The 19,514-nt window shown below is 37.4% G+C and overlaps 1 long non-coding RNA gene across 1 annotated transcript; it reads right to left on the bottom strand.

Moving 5' to 3' along the window:
* Nucleotides 1–586: 586 nt before the first annotated feature.
* Nucleotides 587–4,165, bottom strand: LOC148646843 (uncharacterized). Its single transcript, XR_015927687.1, has 4 exons — nucleotides 4,117–4,165; nucleotides 3,483–3,536; nucleotides 2,921–2,952; nucleotides 587–884 (listed from the first exon to the last, which is right to left on the bottom strand). It is a non-coding gene; the product is annotated as an uncharacterized LOC148646843 (long non-coding RNA).
* Between the last annotated feature and the right edge of the window lie 15,349 nt (nucleotides 4,166–19,514).

Raw genomic sequence — 19,514 nt, 5'->3', positions numbered from 1 at the left:
CACAATTACAACTCTCACACCAATCCCTGAGATAATGATAAAAATGAGCACAGCTATTTCCACGAGTCTTTACTAGTGTTTTGTTTCTATTTACAATCGTATATGTATTTTATAGATGCAGCAATGTGGATTGTCAGTGGATTTAAGGTAGTATTCTATTTGGGCTCCGTTTAATTAAAAAAAGAATGTAGTTGCATTAAGTGCCTATTATATTTGGACTAATATAAATAAAGTTGGTGTAGTATTATTGCGGTTTATAGCTGTAGCTGTAAAGCATTACATATAATTGCTGTTGTTAGACCTTGAGGTCTTTGACATTAAAGTGTATATTCATCATCATGATTCTCACAAATTCTTAAGTCCAACGGCAATTTCACATTCAAATAAATTAGCAGTCTGTATGTTACATGCATATTCACAGCTATTCTTTTGCATCCTTCCTGACCTACTTCACTGCCACAATTTTCACTATCATATTTCAGGACAATGAACTCAAATATAATCTGTCAGGCTGTCTAATTTCAACTGAACACTATATAAGAATATACTGTAGTATAAGTAGAGATGAATTCCACACTGAAAATAACAAAAAAAAAACACCTTTCTGATGTTGGGCTTCAAGATACTGTGAGACTAAATATGTTTCCAAGAGATTATATCAAATCACTACACTTCATTATCTATATCACATATCAATAACCGCAAGACTATACTGTACATATCAGATATTCCAATTTTACACATTATATTGTTTTATCAGAACTTGTACCGCATCACAGGGAATTTGGAGGCTCCTCAGGGCATTCTGAATTTTGATTTTTCTCTTTTGAATGTCCTTGTTCTCCCCCTCACAAAGAGTGTGAGCAACTCGGATGTAAGAAGCCCTGAAAGAAAGAGTGAAGTGACTGAGAAGATATTGGGGATGCCTAACTATCACATGTGTAACACACAAGCTTCCCTTCACTTCACTGTGATATACCACACACACACAGTGACATGAGTCTGATGTACTGCACACACACACATGATAGCACATTGATAAGAACAAACCTGGCTCATTCTTCATGCTGAAAAGTCATTTTCTGTGCTTCATTTTACTGATCCTGCTTAACTGTATGGCACAACCTTTTCTTTTAATACAGGGGATTTCAGTGGTATTTTCAGTAAAGGAGCTTAAAATTATCTAATGTCAGATAGACATTCTCTGTGCTGCAGTGTAGGCATCTAGGAAGAGTGCACTCATCTTAGACATATCTTCTATGTGTCAGTATATATATTTACAGTACTATACAGTATGTGACATTACATCCCTTGTCTGACAGAATCACATACTAGGATCTATTTAATTTCCTCCTCTAACAGGATTGGAGCCATGGTAGCTCAGACGGCAAGGGTGTCCCCCTCCTGACTGGAAGGTCCTGGGTTCAATCGCAGGTAGGGGAAAGCGATGTAACTTGCTCTAATTCCTTCCAGGTGGCTCCCAGGTCCACTTAGCCTGCTTTCCAAATGAGTACCAGGAGGTAATAGGCCACCTCCTGTGTCAGATGGTCAAGAAAATGGTGGCCCTTACCTCCCCATTCCCCTGTAGGCCTTCGTGACCTGAAAAGAGAACCTACCTACCTACCTAGCAGGTTTAGATGTTGTGCTGTTTCTGGCAGCTGTGGGAATTCTGGCTTTAGATGTGTTATTTCATGGAAGAATGTTTGTCTAATTCGAGAGTATTTCTCACAGTAGAGAAGAAAATACATCTGTCTCTGCTTATCCCTGCTGGCAGTGGGAGCTTGTCCTCTCCTGACAGCCAGTATCTATTGCCTGACTGTGGTTACTAAACCTGTACTTGATCTGGGTCTGTTTTTCCTTGGTATCTCTTACCCTGGTCAGAAACTCGTGTGTGTGTTTTTTAGGGGAATACAGCAATTCAGCTTGTAGAGATGTTCGAAATTGCTTTTTAAGACTGGATAGTCAGGAGAATGTTTGTGGGCATTTCTTCTAAACCATGTGTTTGCGGTGTTGTACCATCTCTCAGTATCCAAGGTGCAGATTTCCTTTGTGTGGCTGTCTGTGTCTTTGGTTTGAAAGTTCTCGCAGTGCCTTTCTGGTGTTTTTGAAGTCTGTGTCAAACCATTCTTCTTTTGCTTTTGTTTTATGGGTGTTTTTGTGTTCTTTTCAGTTTGGTATCAAGGCTATTATCCGAAATATGCAATTTACATCTTTCGTAACCAGATTTACAGTATGCTAGTTTTGTTGTTTTTTGTTGGAGTGTTTAGAAAAGGAACTCTGAAATTCCTGGTCATTTTGTGCTCTAGTATTCATACAGATTGTTTATTCACACCTGAAGAAGGCTCCACGGCTGAAACGTTGTGTTTTTTCTCTCTCCTTTTTTTTTCAGCATGGAATAAACCTATTACTTGTTCCCTTGCAGCCGAGGATGCTGACGCAGCTACCTACCTGAACTACTACAGATTGTTTATAGCCCATCTACATGACTGGTTGAGGTCACACAGCCAGCTGTGTTGTATCCGTGCTCCAGTATGGGTATTTTGAAAGAGTGTCCTTCAGTCACACTGGTGTTCTCTGTGCCTCAACACAGGTATTTAGATACAGTGCTCACCTATCAGCCAGATAATCTACAGTTTGTCAAAAAATAAAAATGTATATCTCACAGATATTTAGACATAGATTTTGAACACTCCTTAAATAACGATGTGTGATTTAGAGCTCTCTTTAAATATCTATGTCATAGATGTTTGAAGTGAGCTGTCCTGAGAGGCAAAACTTCTCTGGGTCTCAGTAGAGGTATTTAGAGAGAGCCCTCCTGACATACCAATGTTCGCTGTGTCAATAAAGAAGTTTAGGAACAGTGCCTTATTCCCAGGTAACAGTTTCCCATATCTTGATAAAGAGATTTAAAGAAACTTACTTTTCAGTTTCCTCAGTTCTCCTTCTCTTTGGCTGTAAAGGTACATAAATAAATAAACATTGACAAGACTTATTAACATGACTGCATAAAAAGACATTTACATGTTGAATGGCTGAATGGACTCCTCTCAGTTTCAAACTTTATGTTCTTCTGATGAGAATACAGGTACCTATGTTCTGTCAAACTACTACCCAATACAGTGTCTGAGTGTTTTAGGAATGTAGTCTTCTGCTTTTCAGAATTGCTTGCTCATTTGCTTTTACTGAAAAATAAAAAGTCCTCTGATGGAGTACTTACACACACTGATTTACCTGCAGGCTTGAACTGTGTCATGATACTAAATTTTCAAAAACAAATAACACATGAGTGCAACACATAATTAAAGAGCACTGCTGGGGATTACTAGTAAAACATATACCAGTGTAAGGCAGAAGCTGCAAGTCATAATTTAATTATCACCTTCTAAGCCTCCAAACTGATTTGATCCATTGCTTATTAGGCAACACTTTTCAACAGCAATCAGGTTTCCAATACTAACTTATCAATATTAAGATTCATCTACCTTGTGGGGGTCCATGCTGTCTTTCTTGTGAAGAATTCACTTGCTTCAGTGGATCTGTCAAAGAAACAATATGTCAGAAGAAAACTCTTCACATTAAGAAGACACCCAAGAATAGGTTGTACTAGTCCAGACTAAAGAGAGGCACAGGCCTCCTGAAAGTGATTCTCAGCCACATAGTTCCCAGTTTATCCTGACATATCACCTGAAATGAGCAAGGACCAGTTATTTACAAGATGGGCTTCCCTGTCATGTCCTTTAACTTTCATTCAAGATGGCTCACTGGAGCAGGAAAAGTGTCTTCTGGCAGCCTGAGTCTTACTTTCACATGAAAAACTGACATTATTTTATGTCTCTAAAGTGTAATTATCAGATAACGAAAAACTACTATGTAAAATCGCCAGACGCATTCACTTTTGGAATATACAGTACAGGTACTGCTTAATTTCCTGAGTCAGATTGTAAAAATATTATTTTCCCACAACCGATACCTGGATCTACAATAACACAGAAATGACAGAAGGGAATGTCTTCCTGCAATTAACAAGTTTGTTAACAAATTCCATCATTTAAATCAATTATTAGTATATTTAAAGACATTATTTTTTGTTCTGTTTTAAAGCAATGTGAGCCTCACCTTAAAGATTTCTTCTAAATCGAATTCCCTAAAATCCTGTGCAATACTGGAAGAAATGTGATCCAAGGGTTAAACAAAGGAATATTTTTATAATTCTCTATTACGATTGCATGCAACACAGTAACTGATATTAAAAAAAAGGTTTCATGCACAAGTTTATAGAATACGTATGGATAGTCTAGTTGTGTATATTATCAAATACAGTGATAGATAAGATAAGATCACTTTATTGGCCATATACAATTTCCTGCATTAGGAATTCATCTTCTTGCATACCCCAGCTTGCTCTCCATGAAACAGACAGGGAGAGAAGCTTGGGGTTAGAGCACCAGGTTAGCCATTGTACAGTACAGCACCCCTGGAGTAGTTGCTGTTAAGGGCCTTGCTCAGGGGCCCAACAGAGTAGGATTTCTCTGCCAACTGTGGATTTGAACCAGCAACCTTCCAGCCACAGGCACAGATCCTTAGCCACAGTGCCACCGCTCCTCAGTGTATACTAGTACACACTAGAACCTCAATAATATTGTTGAAGTTAGTTCATATTTAGGCCTTTTACACTAGCAGTTTACCGTAATGTGTCCTGTACATACTCACCTGTCTCAGATGTTCCTCAGTGTGGAGATGTACACTAGTCCAACTGTTCCACACGGAGTATTTATACATCTGGAGGCTGCAGCGCTCTCCATATTTACATACAATGTTCATGTCTACAGTTGACGGCAAGATAAAAGGCCAAGGTCCGTGGCTGGAAGCCAGCATTTCATTTGAAACATAACCTCGATTCCACCGAAATATGTGACAAAAAAGACAAGCCTAGTTTGAGAAGTATTTCCTGTTTCATCTTTTATTTTTCTCTGTTACAAACTGTCAATTAAAGATTAACCTCATTGTTATCCCAGATAAATATGTATTTTAAAATCTTTTACAGATGATTCTTCTAAATATTAACTTAATTAAAGGTACAGTTACTGATAAAACAGAACACAACCTAATTGTACACATACAGTAGGTATTACAATGATGCTGTTGATTTAACAGTTAGTCCAAATATGTAACTGAGAGCCCAGGTGGCACAAAAAAATAGAACTCAGTAGGTTTTAAAGGAATTAAGTCTGAGTCTTCTTACTTGGACCACATATCCCCAATCTTTGTTCATATCAGTAAAACGTTGCCAGTAACTTGATTGTGACAGCAGTTAGCTAATTAAAATAATATACGATTAAAACTGGCCGCACCAATAGCCATGTTTTCAGCTCCAAACTGTCCAGTGGTGTCCTCAGCTGTCCACACAACAGTGACCACTGCAATGTCCCAAACACCTGAGAGCCTGTTCAGATCCACTTCACCCTCTGATAATTAGCTGGCTGGGTCAACAAACAGCATAGGGGTTCCACAGTGTTCATGTTCTTCTACTGCAGATACAAGAATCACAGCAGTGGCAGTTTCACTGAATATCAACAATATAAAAAGAAAAAAAAATCTCGTTATGTGTTTTAACTTCTGAAACTTTAAAGGCATTTTGTCAAAGCACAGACTGAGCCCTGTACCCCTCATATCACTTCCTCAGACCTTGATCAGTTGTGTCATTACCAGCTGTGACCAGGATTCCTCAGTAAACACTCAAATGGCATCCTAAATGGCCTGGTGCTGGTGCTCAATAAGCAGATGGAGTTAAGTCAGACTAGTTATACACAGTAGTTCAGTAGTGACCCCAGGCAGTACCCAAAACCTGGCAGTAAAATCAGTGAAAAATCATCACTCAAAGTGCTGCCTGTCCCCTATTTATTTTAGAAAATTTTGAATTTGTTTATTGTGGGGTCCTCAGGCTAACAATGTTCTCTCCTACTTTGGTAATACATTTCCAGTTCATTAATGATTCCATACTGGTAGGGTTAAAAGTTATTGAAAGAGCACCTCAACCAACTCATAGTGTAAACATTTCCTAACACTGCTATAGAATAGATAGTATTGTAGGTAAATCTGTAGTGTTATTCAGTTTATTTCTTTCCATTTTTAGCTGAAGCACAGATACATAGAACACCAAATGAACTCTGCAGATGTTTATTGCTAGTATGGATGTGAATCCAGAAATGGATTTTATGTATAATTTATTTTCAAACAACCATTTAAATATATAATATAACGTAGTATATATTATATAACATAGTATTTATAAGTGTGTTAATTTAATATTTATCTTCAAGCAGTTTCTATTTGTAGTACAAATTTGCCTTGCAAAATGATCATCCTATTGCAAAGTCTGTGCATTTTGTTTTGTCCAAGATTGAAATCATGATGCATTGGGCTTTGTGTTTTTTAATCTTAACAGTCTACTCTAGTTACCCTTTTTGTAAATAAAAAAATACAAAGAATGCTGAAATTAATATATTTTTAAAGAAAATTAGAAGATTCTCTTTTGCTTAATACATAGTAACATTCTGGGGTTTTCTGGGTGACCAGAATGTTAGGCCTCTGAAACGCCTTGTTTGTAAATACTGTACATAAAGTAACTTTGTTTGTTGTATGTTCTGTGTAGTGTAGCTTGTATTTTGCAATTATAATTATTTTTTTTTTTTACCAAGTGTGCAGGGATTATCACTCCTCTGAACAAAGGTGTGCCGGAGAACAAATAATTCATGTGCCTCTAATTATACCAGCCACTTGGGTTTATTGCTAGAAATCACTTAAAAGTTGGGGGTTATGAATAATTATTTCACTGATTGACTGAACTGCTCGGTCAATTGCTGATTTTCACCAGTTTTGTAACTTCCAATTTGTAACAATACTAACTGCTAAAGAGCTACAGTACTTCCCAGGAAGAATAGTTATAATTCCAAAAGATAAACATCCTCAGGACAAATAAGACCTGTTTGCTCTTTGATCTCACTTAAAGGTTATGTTTTCTTTAAAAAGAAATATGAACAGCGGCTTGAGTCAATGCCCTCGAGAGGAGAACAGAGGTAGTGGTGTGAGATCAGCTTGGCAATTTTGTAGGCAATAAATGTGCTCCAATGCAAAGGGAGAGAAGAAACAAAAATGCATGCTTGGAGTGTTTGAATTACAGGCGCTTTGAGAGAGCAGAGAAAAATGTGCCTTAGCTCTGGAGCTCTTAGTGAGGTTGGGCGAATGTACACCTTGTGGCAGAGTGAAGAATTCTTATAGAGGCGCCGAAATTGCAGTCTCGCGCAGCTGTGAAAGGATAGAAAAAAGGAAAATAACATTGGGCTTACAGCAGAACTTTAAGAGAAAAACAAAATTATGCTTTGCTGTGCCACAGGAGCACATAAGGTCTAGCTGGCTGTTCTTCCTGTAAAAATGTCTTATGCCAGAAATGTCAACACATGTCAACATTTTAATATGCAATATACCTAAAAAAGATGTGGCAGACTATACTATTAACCAGAAATATAGTATAAAACTACAAATATAAATTAAAATATAATCCTACAGCTTTACTTTATGGAACTTTAGGCCACAAAACATTCCCTCCACCCCACGGCTAGTTTTTAGAATATAGGAAATGACCGCTACGAGAGAAAAAATGTATTTTTAGAACACACTAAATCCCTTAATTGTGTGACAGGGCTCCGCGACATTAAACATGTTACAGAAAGTCATCATTCTTTGTGTGAAATCTAGACAGAGTAGAATTCTCCCACAGGAAGAAACACAGTCTTTAGCATAGTGGAGTTTGTGTAAGAAGCAGCACTGTATGGTTCCCAGAGCCACAAGCCATCATGATTGAATCTTAATGGAGGCGGAGAAGAGCAACTGTACACCTGTCAGAACTGAGCTTTTAGTTGTTGGTAACTAAGAAAACCTAGCATGCAGTGTCTTAAAATAACATTCATCTCTTTCCTTTAATGTCCTGTTTTGTTGAATTACAGATAATGTGTACACATTTTTAAAGTGAATATATTTAAACAAACCATGAATACTCAAACTGACAAATTCTGCAAAAGTGAAAATATGTTGTGCATATGTATTCAGCCTCCTGAGTCAATATTTGGTGGAAACACCTTTAGCCACAGTAACTACTATTATCTGGTTTGGATAAGTGCCTACCAGCTTTGTTCAATGGGATAATGCAATTTTCACCTATTTTTCCTGTTCCTGCCAAATATGTTTTGCTCATGAGAAAACATGTCTTCCATTTTTGAAATTCTTTCGCCTGTACACACCTATTCCCAGAATAAATCAGAAGCAAACTACAAAGACAGCATGGGGAGACATGATTGAAAAATGTTTCCTTATTCCGTGGAAGAGGTCTGCAAGAGTGAAAGAATGCACATTCTTATTTATTAACTTACTGTAGTTTAGCTCTGTCAAGTTAATCAACTAAAATCATCAGTTCTTGCCACCAATTTTCATTCAAAGTCAGGGTCTAGGTCACTCAAAGACATATACTTTCTTATTCCTAAATCACTCCAGTGTTTTCCTGTGTCTTTCAAGGCATTCTCCTTCTAAAAGGTGACTTTTCATCCCAGTTTTAGGTCATCAGCTAAAAACCTGAAAAGATTATTTTTTTTCTTTTTGATTTGTCAATACTATGTTCCATTCACTCACTCATTTTCAGTAACCTCTTACCAATTCAGGGGCATGGTGGCTTGGAGACTATCCCAGGAAGCACTGGGAGCAAGGTTGAAATCACCCTGTATGGGACACACGCAGACACAAACACAGACACACGTACTCCAGAGCCAATTTTCCCATAACCTGCCAGCATGTCTTCAGACATCCATACATATTGCATCCCAGAAATTGAATTTAACGCCCCAGCTCTCTGAGGCAGCAATGTTAGCCATTGTGTTAGCTTGCCACCCTTGTACTTTTCATTTCCCATTCAGTTTTGACAACCATCCCTGCTGATCAGAAGCAGACCCTTAACATTGTGTTGTCACCACCATGCTTGACAGTAATGATGGTAATAACTAGTTTATGCGCTGTAGGGGTTTGAGGCAATAGTGTATTCTGAAATCATATGAGACATTATTACTGCATACAGGGAGAGATCATTAAACTAATTGTGTGGCTCATCAAAGTATAGCAATATCTGTACACTTGTTATAGAACATAAATAAACATATAAAGCATATTTAATATTGTGTTGCACTACTCTAGTCCTAAAGAAAGAGTCTGGGATAAATATTTTTCATTTGAAATGTCTGTCTGCTGGTGGGCTGAGAGAAAAGTAAACACAGATGATCAAAGGGGATCTGGTAATTAACATCTCTCTGAGTGAATGAGAGAACACTCAAAAACACAGAGAGGTGTGACACAGAAAGAAACACAGAAACAGAAGACAGAGAGAAGAAATAAAAGCATCAGCTTTTTCTTCCTTTGGTTTGGCAGTGCAAGAGGACCTTTCTCTGATCGGTCTTACAGACAAGATTCATTCTGGCTAAATAAATTGAACATGGTTAGCCAGAAAGTGCTATCCTATTTATTTTAGGAAATTTTGATTTTATTTATTGTGGAATCCTCAAGCTAAAAAGCTCTCCTAATTTGGGGATGTATTTTTAGATTAGGCAGATAGATACTCATGCACTATTGGGCATCCTTGTTGTAGGAAGGGATATTTAGTCTTGGGTAGTACTCTTGTATTTACATGTGTATTTAGGACATTACTCTTGTTGGCCTCTCAAGATACTATATACTGATAGATGGCAAAGGAAAATCAACCGAAATAAAAATCAATACAATTGAAGGAAGTACAGATGCAGCCATTCAAAATGGGTGGGGTATTTCGCGGCATACCCCAGTGGGCTTGTCGCGGTGTCACGCGGTATCACGCAGTTAATCGTGTCATTTGACGTCATGCTGGAAAGTATCCGGCATCACCTTGTAAAACCGCCAGGGGGAGCTTAACCTCTCATGTACAGCATTTGAGCTTTTAATTTTGAACTGTGTATTACAGCATGTTAATCATCAGTCATTAAAATGTTGGTATATTTTATGAAAGCAAGATTGCTCAGTTGGACAAAAGTACACAACCTACCTTTATCAGAAATATTTATGCATCAAAGCCTTTACTGAAGATATTACTAATAGTATTAATAATGAATGACTTTGGACAAGCTGTATACTCAAAGTATAATTTCTTTAGCACATTTGTACAAGCACTTGGAATCTGTCCAAGCCATACTTTGTCAGTCATTTTGTTTTACTTCAACGGGCATAAAAACTCCCTTGCATTTAACAGGGCGTTTCATAATTTCTAACTACGAAAATGATTTAAAATGCGACACTTATCATTCAACTAGAGCTCAAAATATCACAAGGATCCTCAAGAGCACAGCAAAGACTGTATTAAAAGATACTTGTATGAGATACATGAGAATCCAGGCTTTTTTATCAACGCTTTCTTTTCCGTATACCAGATTTTATGCAACCACTTCAGAAGGGTGTCAGCCAGTCAGATTCCAGGAATCGGTACTTTAAAGGAAAAATACACACCGGTATTCCATTTCTCCCTAACGATTTTAAGCATCGAAGTATTTAACTAGCATGTGAAATAGCATGTGAAAAAGTGGTAGTTTTAAGCTTTTCTGCTAATATAATATGGAATCGCGTATCTAAAGAATTTAATAACGATATGATTATATTCGTGTACTGCGACAGGGCTGTGTAGGGCTGTTTCGCCTCTCCCTTCATGCGATTTCCCTTGTAGCCCACTGGTCTACGTGCCTGATTACCAACTCATGGGTTGTGTGTTCAAATCCAGCTGGTGCTGGACTTTTCTTTTAACAAACATTTCTTCGAAAAAATAGAATAGCAATATTATGGACAATCAATTGACTTTTATATTTCAAAATATCACAACATGATCGATTCTAAGTCATTTTTGATAACAATGAATAGTCACCTTCTTCCCTTCTGACAACGGTCCCTGCTTCTGCTTCCTGCTTCTATTGTGTGTGTGTGTAATAGAGTAAATTTTTATAGAGAAATGGAGGCTGGACAGTATGCGTTACAATATAAACATTTATATTGATTTAAATCATGTTTTGATTTAAATCGCAAACGCTTGTTTAATTATATGTGTTTTTTTAATCATAATCAGGCTAATGCAACATAAATTGATACAGTATCTTTGTCTTCTAAGTATCTTAATAAACTTTCAGCATAGCTTTCTACCCGTTTAGATTTATTTTCCTTGGGATTTTGGGATCAAACGTGGAAGGATTAGATTGTAGTCGTTTTTATTTTTTAAATACGTTTTAGAAAAGTGTAATCTATACCTGCCCAGACTGTACGCCTTCCTAAACCCCGCCTTTCACTCCTGTCCTGCTCTTCCCCACGCACCCCAGCCGGGCGCTCTTCGGCCTCTGCCCGGGACTAATGTATATTTTGATATTTACACCCGGCGCGGCACCAAGGGAGTGTCTGCATTTATAACTTAGTTTTTAAAATTAGTCAAGCAATATGAAGCATCTCCTTTTACTTTTAAGTCCCTTAAATACATTGAGCACAGCTTTCTCACCACTTAAGATTACTTTTTGATACCATCCTTACACAAAGCAGAAACTTTCCGATGACATACAGTACAAGTAGAAAGATTACAGATTTTAATCGTCTTTAATTTTGTTACGTTATACGTTTTAGGAACGTTTCATCTAAACAAACACCACAAAACTATTCTCGATTGTATTTCTGAATGTTATGTTACACCTACAGTAGTTCACTGCTTTAAATACATCGAATTAAGAAAGTTAGGTGTAGCACTTTAGATCTTTTTTTCTGAACCAGGGAAAATCTGATCATGTTTCTCTATAACAATAATAAAAAACTTTATTTTACATATCACCTTTAAAAGTGGCATCTCAAAGCAATACAGTAGATGGAAAAACAGTTAAAAGGGACCAAAGTAAATACCAGACAAACGCAAACGCGTTTTTAATAAAATGCTTTTATTCATTCAACGGAGAGTGAGAGGGACATCCAGCAGAGAGAGACACACACACCGGTTTCCATTGACAAAAGTAATTGTTTTTTTACATTCCTCTTGTCTAACAGGAATGTTTTGTTTTGTGGACAGACTGCTAGACTAGAGGAAAAGAGCGCCTCCTTCTACGAAGCATTTCGTTGATCCGATCACGAATTCTTTTCCAGTTGCACGAAGTAAGGGTTGAGAATCTCTGATTCACCATGCTTTTTTTTGTGATGGGAGCTCACCCAATCTCTTGGTGTATTTATGCTATATTCACTTGTACGGCTAGAATGTTCATTGTCTTCCAATGAAAGGCGGTTGCCTTTTGACAAAGTTGGGAGACATTAGAGGCTTGCCACACCCGGACTGTTAAACCAACGCATTAGCACGTCAAAGCCCATTGAGGACCCGGGTGCAATAGTTGTTTTGTCCCTTGATTTACTGATCTGCATTAATTATGGTGTAGCGGCGAGGCTTATTAATACGAAAGAATTGAGTGTTCTGAGCTTTCCCAAATGAGGCCCCATCTCTGTTCATCTCTGTGGTGCAGCCACAGAGAAACTATTCATGCAGGCTGATTTAAGGTTTCCTTTGATAAGGGACAGCTCCAAAAGGGGGATGCACTTAGCTAAGCCTGGCTATCATGATCAATGGTCATCCATTGGCGCCTATCTGTCTAGGGAGTGCCAGATGGACATCTGGACTGCATTCCTAAGTGTCAGGAGTAAGTGACTCATATCTCACCTTGATCAACCAATCAGGGACTGGTAGGGCCGAGTAACCCACGTGGGACTCTGATGCCCATGGAACTTTCAGCCAATCAACGAGCTGAAGTTCCTCCAGGTAAAAACAGGCAACACAGAGAACCTGAGAGATTCAGGAGAATTCTGTGGAGAATTCTGTGGACAATTCTAAAGGAGAATTCCAGGGCAGGACGACCCAGGAGCAGAAGGCTCCCAAGGGCAGGACATTCTCGCAGCGCGCCTCCTGACCATCCTGAGACCAAATTTATTTAAAAATAAAAACGATTACAAACGCCAGCGGAGAGAGAGAACAGGGGAGGGATGTTGGTTTTGCAACAGGGGCTATGGAAATGAGGTCTATTTGGGAATGTGGAGTTACATGTTCTGGCTGTTTGTGAATTATCGTTGTTGAGTATGGAGTGTTGAGGTATTGATTTTGTGTAATGCTTTATGTTGAAAATTGAGGTGGATTTTGTTTATGATAAAGAGGATAAACTGGGATGGGAGGAGGGTTTGGTTTTGCATAAGGGGCGGGGTTATAATTGGATATAATTGATAATTGGAGGAATTTGCGAGAGTATAATGGTTTGATATATTTGATTTTGTATTGTGGTCGTTATCTATGTTTTTGGTTGATATTATGTTTATATGGTTGTTTTTGTTGGTTGGTGTTGAGGTATTGATTTTGTGTAATGCTTTATGTTGAAAATTGAGGTGGATTTTGTTTATGATAAAGAGGATAAACTGGGATGGGAGGAGGGTTTGATTTTGCATAAGGGGCGGGGTTATAATTGGATATAATTGATAATTGGAGGAATTTGCGAGAGTATAATGGTTTGATATATTTGATTTTGTATTGTGGTCGTTATCTATGTTTTTGGTTGATATTATGTTTAAATGGTTGTTTTTGTTGGTTGGTTGTTATTATGGTTATTAATAATACGATCTATAGTTGAAATCTGAGCCTAAATAAAAAGAAAAAGCAAGTGATTAGGTTTATGAGCAATCTAATTACTTATTCGTTTAAAACGCTATATAAAATAAAGTTTATTATTAATTTGCTGGACAGAGCAGTGAACATTATTATGCATAAGACAAAGATAACGATCCTGATCAGTTTAGAAATCTGTGTACGCTGTAAGGTTTTTACTTCTTAAACTTTTAAAATACACGTTTCGAATAGAAAGATATCCTCTTCCTGGTACAGTCGCATGAAGAGAGAGGCGAAACAGCCCTACACAGCCCTGTCGCAGTACACGAATATAATCATATCGTTATTAAATTCTTTAGATACGCGATTCCATATTATATTAGCAGAAAAGCTTAAAACTACCACTTTTTCACACGCTATTTCACATGTTAGTTAAATACTTCGATGCTTAAAATGTTTAGGGAGAAATGGAATACTGGTGTGTATTTTTCCTTTAAAGTACCGATTCCTGGAATCTGACTGGCTGACACCCTTCTGAAGTGGTTCCATAATATCTGGTATACGGAAAAGAAAGCGTTGATAAAAAAGCCTGGATTCTCATGTATCTCAGAGAGCGAGTGATCAGAAAAAGGAACAGCTGTTACACCCAGGTTTTACGCTCTCTCTCTGTTGAATGAATGAAAGCATTTTATTAAAAACGCGTTTGCGCTTGTCTGGGTATTTACTTTGTAATCTGTGGTTTACATCTACTGTATTGTTTTGAGATGCCACTTTTAAAGGTGATATGTAAAATAAAGTTTTTTATTATTGTTATAGAGAAACATGATCAGATTTTCCCTGGTTCAGAAAAAAGACGATTAAAATCTGTAATCTTTGCACTTGTACAGTATGTCATCGGAAAATACAATCAGTTTCTGCTTTGTGTAAGGATGGTGTCAAAAAGTAATCTAAGTGGTGAAAAAGCTGTGCTCCTCAAAGCGCTTTACAGGATAAAAACAATAACAACAATAGTGGCTGGGCAAACGATTTTGTTTTAATAGAAATACAAAATGAGATACTGTATAATGAAGTGCATGAACAAAGTTATACTGCTATTTTCCTTAGATACGCAATTAAAAAAATATTTTTTTTGAATCCCCAGCGGAACACACTCCATAAGAATCAGCGCTTTTATACAGTATATCGCCTTTAAACACATATATTTAAACACGCGTTTACGATTTAAATCAAAAAGCGATTCAGATCAATATAAATGTTTATTTTGTAACGCATAGGTGACTATTCATTGTTATTAAAAAGACTTAAATCCGATCATGTTGTGATATTTAGAAATATAAATTTGTTTGGTGCGAGTGAGGTTTTATTTAATCTCTGACCAAGGGAAACGTTTCATTTTTTCAAAGAAATGTTTGTTAAAAAAAAGTCATAGTTCCAGTGGGATTCAATCACAGACCATGTGATATGGGAGTCAGGAACCTATCCCACAGCGCCACCAGCAAGGTCACATGCTGACTGCTGAAAAAGCACTACAGAAACATTATCGACAGACAATGTACAGCGTGTACTATTCTTGTGTTGCAGTACATGAATATAATTATATCGTTATTAATTTAGTTAGATACGCGATTCCATATTATATTCCCTTTTAATCAAATTCTAATAGTATGCTTGTTGGCTCCGGTATCTCTTTAGTTAAAGACTTCGATGCTTAAAATGTTTAGGGAGAAATGCAATACTGGTGTGTATTTTTTCTTTAAAGTACCAAGACCAGCCATATACTGTACGTTTATGTTCCAAAATTAATATCGTTTATGGCCTTCACACGCGTTACAGTATGCTCCTATTCTTTTTATGCTCAGCTACTAAGATTTCCCTTCAGTGGTAAAATTCAATATCTACAACGGGCACAGTAAAGACGTTTACTGTAAGTCTTTCTACGACAGACCAACGGACCACGAGTGCCCCTGTCGGTCAACCAATCACGTACTGCGGTACCCCGCGTCATCTTGCGTCACGATGCGCGACGCTGTAGCTAATTACCTCCGGTACATGTCTGTACCGCGCACTTTGAATGGCTGCATCTGTAATTTGAGATGGTAGCCAAGTCTCAGAGAAAATGTGTTTTGGGTTAATTGTTCATAAAACTGCAGGCATGTTGATAAATAACAGAAAATCGTTTCCTTATTCCACATAAAAGTTTTGAAACAGTGAAAAAATGCAGATTATGAACGAATTCTTAAGAACAGGCCCTGTGTGGCAGGTGCAGGTGTATTGGAAAAAAAAAAACATTTGAAGAATAGAAAAAACTAGAGATTGAATTTCATTATTTTAAATGATATACTTGATATGATATGTGAAGAAAGATGCAAGATGTGAAGAAGGGGTTAACTGACTCCTTTCTAAGCAACAGGCTAGAAGCTATGACAGGAAAGGGGGAGAACTGATAAGGATTCCAGCTAGGAAACCCCCAGGGAGATTAACCTAAAACCGTGACCATTTGGCCAAAAGGCTGTAAACTGTCCAAATACCGTGACCTCTTCCCCCATTATCATAAAAATAAGCTACGTCAGAAGTGGCAGGAAAGGGGTATATAAATGATAAGTTTGTAACGGCACTTTGAACAATACTTCGGTTTGGCTGTTCCTTGCGGGAACAAGACTTTGGTTTTATTGTTCCTTGCATGCAATAAATTCATCTGTTTAACTTCATCTCGAGATCCAGAACCTTATTCTTTCTGTTACAACAGTGTGTAATATTTAGCATTTTGGTCATCACCTTTAGTCATAGGAAAAATGTTCCTTATAAGTTCCACCTCAGGTACATCATTATTAGGCTTGATGCAGCTACACTAACATTGTTAATGAAGATCAGTGTTTGTGTGCAGTTGAGCTCCTCCTCAGGCTGGGTCCTGTGTCTATGTCTTCACCCTCAGCCCCTGCAGGAGGTCCCAGCTGCAGCAGTACAGTCGCTGTGCTTGAGGGAGGTTTTTGTACGGCTGTGTAACATGGTGTGTGGCCAGTAACGGTTGATGTTGTGTAAACTCAGATATTAATAATCTACTGCATCTTCAGGCTGGACTCCTGTGATGGTCAGAGTGAAGTCAGTCCCAGATCCACTGCCACTGAAACACACTGGGATCCCAGAGTTTAGTTTATTTATTAGATAAATCAGAAGACTAGGAGCTCCTTCAGATTTTTGATGGTACCAGGCCATGTGATTACCATAGCTGTCACTGTAAACTGGATTGCTGGTCTTACAGCTCACAGTGACTATCTGTCCTGGGAGAACTGATATCACTGATGGAGTCTGAGTCACAGTAACCTGTCCACTGGACTCTGAAAGGAACAAGACAGATCAAGAAATATTGAAAGTTATACTAGTATATTGTTGAAATATTTGTTTACATACAATATATCTGTTACAAAATCTTTCTGCTGTATATCATTCTTATCCTGAAAGCAGAGAAAGAGAATAATGACAAAAATGATGATAACAGTCATCGTTGCTGTGGGTTCTGTTGCCATGAAGGGCAGCTCTCAGTCATGAAGTGTTAAACTCACAGAGCTATAGACACTTCCAGAGCACTGAAGCATGTGCTGACAATGCAAAGTGTCTCTTCTATGCAAATTGGTTTAATCTGAATCAGGGACACAACAAGAAATTTTTTTTATCTTTGAATGGAGTAAGATAAACATTAAAATTGCCATGAACAAAAGTGTTGATCCTGACAGGATTTATATGGAGAACATGATCAGGTAAAATCAGCTGAGGACATATTGTGTTTGTTGATGTACTAGGACTACTTTTTTCTGATGTTATTTTGAAAAATGGTTTGTGACTTTATTACATTTTTAGCTGAAACCTGTTCTTATATTGTACATACTGTACTGCATGTATGGAGCTCCTGTCCTTTCAGTTGTGATGATTAAAGTATGAAGTTATGAAAATGTATCATTTTATTGCAATACATCAGAGTCCTATTATTTTCAATATGTACAGTATGATGTCGCTGTCTGTTAAGTTGTTATTATAAGGGCAGTAAGAATAAATATATACAAGACCGAGTTACACCTCAAGCAACTTAACCAGAGCCTGTAGATACACTGTTGTCCACACCTGAGAGGGAAAGTCAATTCTAGTGTTGATTCTACTGGAGTTTCTCACTGTGCTCAGACACTGGTGGCTGATGTTACTTTTACATTTCTGCCAGGTTGCTTGTGATTCAAATTTATGCCGTGATCACTGTGTGTAATCAAAATTAATTAACTTTCTTTGAAATATATCTTTCTCTTTAATAGATATTTGATGTTAAGTCATAAATGACAAAGCAGTGTGACAAATAATCAACAAAGAAGAATTCGGTTTTGGACCAAATTAGGGATAAAGAAAAAAAGGCACAGATCAGAAGATTACTTTTCTCTTTAAGTACAGTGACATTCATCATTATGTCCTGGAATGTGCTTCATATCACCCAGATCCCTAGATAAGACTCCTGCTTCTCCTGCTGCTCAGTGTGAAAGAGGGAAGTGATTAGAAATGCCACTGTAAAGCTGTTCTGTGTCTGAGCCTGGAGTAATTGTTCACACATTGACATTATTCTAGTCTCTACAGATAAAGTAACTAATTTGTATGGGTAGAAATTAAAAATAAGTAGAAAATTAACTTAATTAGCACAATGACCCAAAGCTCAAGTCTAGAGCCACACTGAAGAGGTCTGACAGGATGAGACTGAATGTCCTTCAGTGTTCCAGTCCCCATCAAAGCCCAGACTTGAATCCCGTAGAAAAGTGATGGAGAGGCTTGACAGCTGAAGTTCATAATCAATCCCCAACAGACCAATTAAGGACTGAAGCAGTTTTACCAGGAAGAACAAACACAATTACACCATCCTGCTGTTGTACGTACTGTATCCAGGAATGTTGAGAACAGTATTTACTGCCAAATTTGCTTCTCAACAATGACTGCCTTAGGGGACTGAATACTGATGCTTCAGGAAATGTCACTGTCTATATCATCCTTGAAGGTTTCACTGGCATTTAACCTCCTACACCTATAATAAAGTTAATTTAAAACTCAATGAAAATAACTGCTTGAAAAAAAAGAATTAGACACATTACTTGGAATTCCACAAAGTGTCTATATCATGAAGTATAAGATAAGATCACTGTATTGGCCATATACAATTTCTTGTTTAAATAATTATATAATAAATTTCTTTTTGCAGACCCCAGCTTGCTCTCCATGAGACACACAGGCAGGGAGAGAGAAGCTTGGGGTCAGAGCGCAGGGTCGGGCATTTTATACCCCCTGGAGCAGTTGGGGTTAAGGTCTTTGCCCAGGGGCTAAAAACCGGGGGTTTAAAAACTGAAAATCACGTGAATCACAAGTCCAAACTACAATCACAGACCTGAAACTCACAAAAAAAGAATGTGTTTTTTGATAACTTTGTCACTTTTTGTACTGTAAATCAATGATAGACTATATATTAAACTCTGTGAATTGTCTGTACCTGTATAGTTTTTTACTTATCGTATTGACATGTTGTATCTAAACAAAGGCATTCAGAATGTGGGAAACTGCCTACTTTGCAGAAAAACCTAATTTCATAAACATGACAATATTTGAAACAGATGCCATGATATCAGAAAAAAATGAATACATTTCTCTTTTATGTGAATTAATAACTATGGATAAGACTGGGGATTTCTTATAATGACAGTAAATAAGTAACAGAATACAGTACGAATATGAAAAAATATTTTAATATTAAAAATTCTGTTTTCATGTTTGAACA

Source organism: Lepisosteus platostomus, chromosome 16 (assembly GCF_059453375.1).
Source record: "Lepisosteus platostomus isolate fLepPlt1 chromosome 16, fLepPlt1.hap1, whole genome shotgun sequence".
Taxonomy (NCBI): Eukaryota; Metazoa; Chordata; class Actinopteri; order Semionotiformes; family Lepisosteidae; genus Lepisosteus; species Lepisosteus platostomus.
This window is presented reverse-complemented; position numbering and strand designations above follow the sequence as displayed.